Source organism: Calonectris borealis, chromosome Z (genome assembly GCF_964195595.1).
Source record: "Calonectris borealis chromosome Z, bCalBor7.hap1.2, whole genome shotgun sequence".
NCBI lineage: Eukaryota > Metazoa > Chordata > Aves > Procellariiformes > Procellariidae > Calonectris > Calonectris borealis.
The window spans coordinates 87,395,986-87,401,985 of NC_134352.1; positions in this window are offsets into that span (position 1 = coordinate 87,395,986).

Genomic DNA, 6,000 nt, shown 5'->3' on the forward strand with positions numbered 1-6,000 from the left:
AGGCACACACGTGCAGTGGCAGCCTTAGGAGAAAGGTTGTTTAGCGTAAGACGTAGGAGAAAGACCTCGGAGAAAGACCTTCGTTCCTTTTTCTTAAGAGTCGGGGCAGAGTCAGTGTCTGCCTGCCTGCCCGCCCTGCTCCAGGCTCTCCCACGATGTGTCCCCAGGGCTGAGCATCTAGAGAGCCGCATGCCTGGTGACATGTGCCCCATGTGGCCCTGCCACCTCCTACCCACGTGCCTCCGCAGGCCTGCAGCTGGTGTCTGAGGACAGGGACAGCCGGTGCTGGAGGGATGAGCCATGCAGGTGCTGGCAGGGAGCAGGGCAGCCACCTCCAGCGCGGTGAGGATCAGGCTGCTGCTGGGGGCAGGACAGATTTGCAGCTGTGCCCTGGCCATCACGCCGACCTGCATGGCGGGTCTCAGGGGGATTTGGGGCAACGGTGCTGGCCCCCCACGGGGCCGGGACCCACTGTGCCCCAGCACTCCTGTGCACAGCCCGATGCCAGCCCCAGGGCGGGTGCAAGCCCTGGCCCCAGCACCCCCGGGAAACTCCATCTGTGCCTGGGAGCTCAGGACAGAAAACAGCACCTCCTGTGATGTAGCCCAGCTCTGCCACTCCAGACTGAGAGTTTTTAAGTCTCTGGCTCTAAAAATGGTGCCTAAGACAGCCCGCTCCCCTCCCAGCAGCAGATCAGCGTGGCTGTGGCCAGCGCCAGGGCTGCGGAGTGTCCCACGCTGTGGACGGGCAAGTGTCCCACTCCAGCCCGCAGCCACCTCCCAGCCCCACTTGCCTCTGCCAGCCCTGACATTTTTTTGGAATCTCATTAATCACTTGTTTGGTGATTCTGGCTGTACTTTCTTCTCTGACCCTTTAAACCATGAAAATGCTGATCCTATATGTGCTGACGAATTTAATTAGCTCCTTTAAACCTAGATGCTTTCAGTAAGATTTTCAGGATGTCCCTGAAATTCAAAGGTCGAAAGCCTTAGGCTTGTTTACTTAGGTGTTTTATAGATAAGACAATTCAGTCTGTAAATAACAGAACAGTGTGGAGACACCCACCAGATTTACACACATACAGAGGGAAATGCATTGATGCTCACAAACCAAAGGCCAGTTATGCTGAGCTGGCAACTATTTTAACTACTTTATGTAAAGACCTCCTAAAAGAGCCCACTTGTCTTTCCGCATAAATAATTAAATTCTGTGGTGACGTGTGAGAGAAGGATCCCAAGAGACAGGAATTGGATCAGAAGCCTTGGTGGTTTAGGCAGAGTGTTTGAGACTGAGTTAGCATTTGCTAGCTCTGATGCTTGATGAACACGCTGAAGATAGGTCTTCTCCACTAAAGAAATGACCTGTTACAATACAAGAGCCACTGACGTCCCTCTCTGAATGGACCAGGGCATCCTCTGGAAAAAACGAGGAAGGTAAACCTGGCAACTTCTGTGTTTCTTAAGTAAGACAGAAGTGAGCAAGAAGAAAAGGCAGATTTTCTTGGGACTACAATGGGGAAAATATTTGATAACAGGTTTTCAAACAAATCTATGCAGCTTATATTTGAATAGTGATTGCTGAAAGAGCTTTTCCAAGATGACCTCTTGTGTCCAAGAAGCCCCTCCGGAGGACAGGACCAACACCTGCCACCTCTCCCTGTCCCTGAGCTGGGAACTCCAGCGTCCCTGCCGGGGAGCCGCGGCCGGCAGCTCCCGACGGGACCGGGCGGTGTGCGGCACGCAGCCCGCAGGGCAGGCGGGGCCGGTGGCCGGTGCACCAGATGGCCAAGCCGGACTGCGGCGGGGAGGCAGGTCCAAGGCCAAGCTGGGAAGTCCGCCCACGGGCCAGGACGGGGCCCGGCGATCACCAGGCGGGGGTGATCACGAGGTCCCGCTGGCAGGTGCGGGTCTGCGCCGCGGCCAGGCACAGGGGTGGCTGTGGCCGCGCTGGAGACGGGCACAGCTGCAGCACCCTGCGGGCGGGACTGAAGGCCTGGTCCTGCGCCCAGCTGGAGGCCCAGGGCCCGCGGGCAGGGGGTGTGGGTGAAGGGCCACTGAGAAAATAAAAAGTTCTTTGGCCACCAGACTTGTAGGAGAAAAGTCTTTGTGGCAAAAAGAGTTAAAGCAGCCACTGAGGGTTGATTGCCCTTTGCCAGGGCTGATACAGTGGCCCAACAGGGCAGAGCTGTCTCGGACACCTGGGCCTACAGGCCCTTGCTGGCAGCAGGCATCACAGCAGCCTGGCGCAGGGAGGAGCTACATTAAAAAAAAAAAAAAGATCTGCGCATGTTAAAAACTGGAGCAAGACAAAAAGATCGGATGTTTTCTGTAGCTTCTGAAGGCCCCTTCTAACCTTTCTTGCCATCTAACCTTTCTGGCTTTCTTGCTTTCTTGTCTGGAGGGTTTTTCTGTTGAACAGCAAAGCGGAAATAGACCCCTCCGGGCCCACGCAAAAGGCAGCCTTCCCCCCGCTTCTCCGTTCCAGAGGGGGAGAGGCACACTCTTCTATTAGCAACACCACGGGAAAGGGCAGGCGGCGGTTGAAATGGACACGCTCCTCTAGGAATGACCTGGTCTCTCCTCACAGACGGCACCAGTGCCTCCCCCAGCTCCTCATCTGGGCAGCAGGAATAAAGGGGCTGGAGTGATCGGCAATGGGTTTGCCCTACAAGTTTATGATATTTTCACTTTTCATCTGATTTTTTAAATAAGCTAGACATCCAGAAAGTCATGATGCATCTACTGTTCTCCCCTCCAAGTAAACAGCAAGTGGAGGAAGCAAGAGGTCCACTTCTGTCAATGAAGACTGACACATCTCCCCACCTCTTTCCTAGTCGCCCTTCCTCAAATGTACCCCTGTCTCTTGCTGACAGCCCAGAGCAGGGTTTTGCCCAGAGCTCTCCTCCTCAATGCACCAAAGTGATGTAAGTGACCTGCATGTTTTACAGACCTGGGCCAGTATTTTTCGCGATGCTACAGATTCCCCAGAAGTCTGGAGGCGATTCCCTTCGAGTGACTTCTGGCTAGAGAGGAGCTGGAGATGTACGGTTCTTCCCCTATTGGCTCAGCAGCAGACAGGCCGACACACAAAATGAAGTAGAAACGAAGTCACACGCTCAAGACTCTTGAAGATTCCAATAATGATATGCTTCGGATCTGCGCTCCTGCCACCCAGAAATGTTGTAACAAACAAGAACATTTCAAGGTATGTGTGGGAGGCGTGTTTTTTAGAAAGTGTTTGCCTGTGTGCTCACCAGTACATGAGGGGAAAAATGGTGATCAGCTTGAAATGCTATAAAGGATTCTACTAGAAAATAGATAAAAGACATCATACAAATGAATGTATTTGCCCAGATTAATAAAACATGATCCATATATGATGAACACATAAAACTACACACTGCCCTCTCTGTCCTTGTGCAGCCGTGGAGGAGGGCACCATTATACCCATCGGCGATAATGGGCTTTTTAAAAGTGGCTAATTTTCTCTGGCCTTGCCCCATGTCGCAGCGCCTGTGCCAGTGCTGCAGTGGAAGGTGGTGGGGTGACCCTCCCTGGCAGTCCTGGCGCCCAGCAGCCTGCTGGAGCAGGAGAGAGGTGAACCTCCCTCCCTCCCTGCCCCTCCTCTCCGCCTCACTGCAGAGGTGGCTTTGCCAAAAAGGAGAATTTGTCCTCCTTTCTCAAGGGTCCGGCATGGCACAGGCTCAAATCCTCCCTAAGATTCTGCGTGTCTGCCTGCGCCTTGGCACCGCAGCTGTGTGGCTGTGGGTGACTGCCGTCCCCCGCCGCAGGGAGAGGGACCAGCCCAGGCGAGTGTGGGAAGGTGCTCTGCCCTGCTCAGCCACGGTGGGCTCCCTGCTGAAACCATGGTTTTACCAAGCGCGTGCTGTGGTGTCCCCACGGCAGTACTGCGCTCACCCGGGAGTTGCTTCTGAAGCTGCCGGCAGCCAGGCCCAGCGCAGCCATGCAGACCCGCAGCAGCAGCCAGCCTTGCTCCATCCGGGCCTGCAGCAGCCAGAGGGGTTAGCTGGGGCTGCCAGGTAGGATGACTAAGTCCTCTCACGGTGAGTGCGCCCAGGGAATGACCAACGGAGGCAATAAAGGTGTTTACAAGACATGGTTGATGTTGCGAGATACAAAGGCAGGTGTTTTTCCTGGGGACAGTGCTGGGGACACCCAGCTGTTTTCTGCAACCCCCAGCAGATCCTCCCTGTTGGTGATGGGACCTTCCAGAAAGCTGGTCCACTGGATCACCCAGCTTCTCTCAGCAAAGCACCGTAACTCACTGGGGCTGGGCCACCAGCCACCACCATTCTGTGGGGCTGGAGGACGTGACCCAACTCAGGCAAAGGGGACTCAGTACAGAGTGGATTTCACCTCTGGGGAGCCTGGTATTTGTATCTTTTGCACTTCACAGACCAATACCTGAGGCCAGGATTGAGGAAGAAAGAGTGAGAGAAAAGAGAAAGAGAGGAGAGAAGACAGAGGCGAGGAGAAGGGAGAGGGGAGGGGGAGGGAGGGGAAGGGAAGGGCAGGAAAGGGCAGGGAAAGGAAGGGAAGGGAGAAAAGAGAGACAAGGAGACAAAAGAGTGAAAAGACAGAAAGAGAAAAGGAAGGAAGGCAGGAGGGAGGGAGGCGGGAAGGGAGGGAGGGAGGGAGGGAGGGAGGGAGGGAAAGAGAGAAAGAAAGAAAAGAGACAAACCATACTTACTGCATTTATTCATTTAAAATGAATATTTTTACTTGATTGGGTGGAGACGGGGGGGGGGAGAGAGAGAGACTTATAAACCTGTAGGAAGGTGCTACATGTGTGCATTTGCAAATTTCATTCACAGCCTAGCTCTTGGAGAACTTACAAAGTCCTTCATTTTATTTATAGAATATCTGAGCCCCTCGGCAGTAGCACTGTATACATCATCTATGTGCAAGGGCTGTACAGCTTTCTTGTGGGTTATCATGCATGATAACTACTATGGCTATGCAAGCGCAGAGACAGACTGATGCTCCCATCCGGCTTAACCACAGGACCTTGCTCCACGGGGCTGGTGGAGATGACCTGCGCTGGCCCCATCATTGCTGCTCAGGCTGCCTGGGGCTCCCGGGCTGGCGGCCCTGGCAGCACTGCAGGCTGCAGCGAGTAGCCACCCCTCGGCCAGCTGCTCTGCAGGGGGCCGTGCTCCTCCAACTGCCAGCCAGTATCAGCTCCGCTTGTTGGGGAGTGGGAGGCAATCGGGCCAGCACCTACTTAGGTTTTCCCCAGAAAAAAACTCTGAACAACAGCAAAGAAAATCTTGCTTGGTCCTGAATCTAAAACCATTGGACTGGATCCTGTGTGTCCCACAGACTCAGTAAGATTTAGCACTCGTGAAAGCCATGCTTTTTCTCAGGGTTTAGGTGCCCTACCCCAGCGTAATCTTCCAGGTGGGCCAGATAGAAGGTTTAGCCTTGCATGGAGCTAACTCCTAGAATAAATGTGGTGAGCTCATTTTAGTCTGTACCAGTTATTTGCTGGTACCCCAAGCCCCAGAATTTGGCACACACAGCAGCCAAGCAGAGGGCCGCTGCTGTCACTTGCCGTTTGAACTGCATTTGAAGACCAAGAGGCTGTGAAATTAAAGCAGCTGGAGCAGTCTGCACTGCTAACTGACCATGGTTCGCCGATAGCTACCAAGCCTTGGTTTCCTACAAGTCCTCACTCAGTTCTCTATACGATGACATTTTGGTCCCAAGCTGTAGAGTTATATGCTTCAGTTTTGGCCTTTTGCTATATTCAGTACAGAGATGGTCAAAACCTTTTTTTTTTAAGTTTTTGCAGAAAATGTCAACATTTGAATACTGGGTTTGTTTCAAAATGTTTGAAACAGACATGTTTTTATTACAAATATATGCATTTTTTTCTGAAAGCAGTATTAAATGAGTGGTTACCTATATGCTATGCATCAGAAGCACAATTTTGCTAGAAAATACACATGTAATAGCATTTTGATTACTTTGAAAAAAC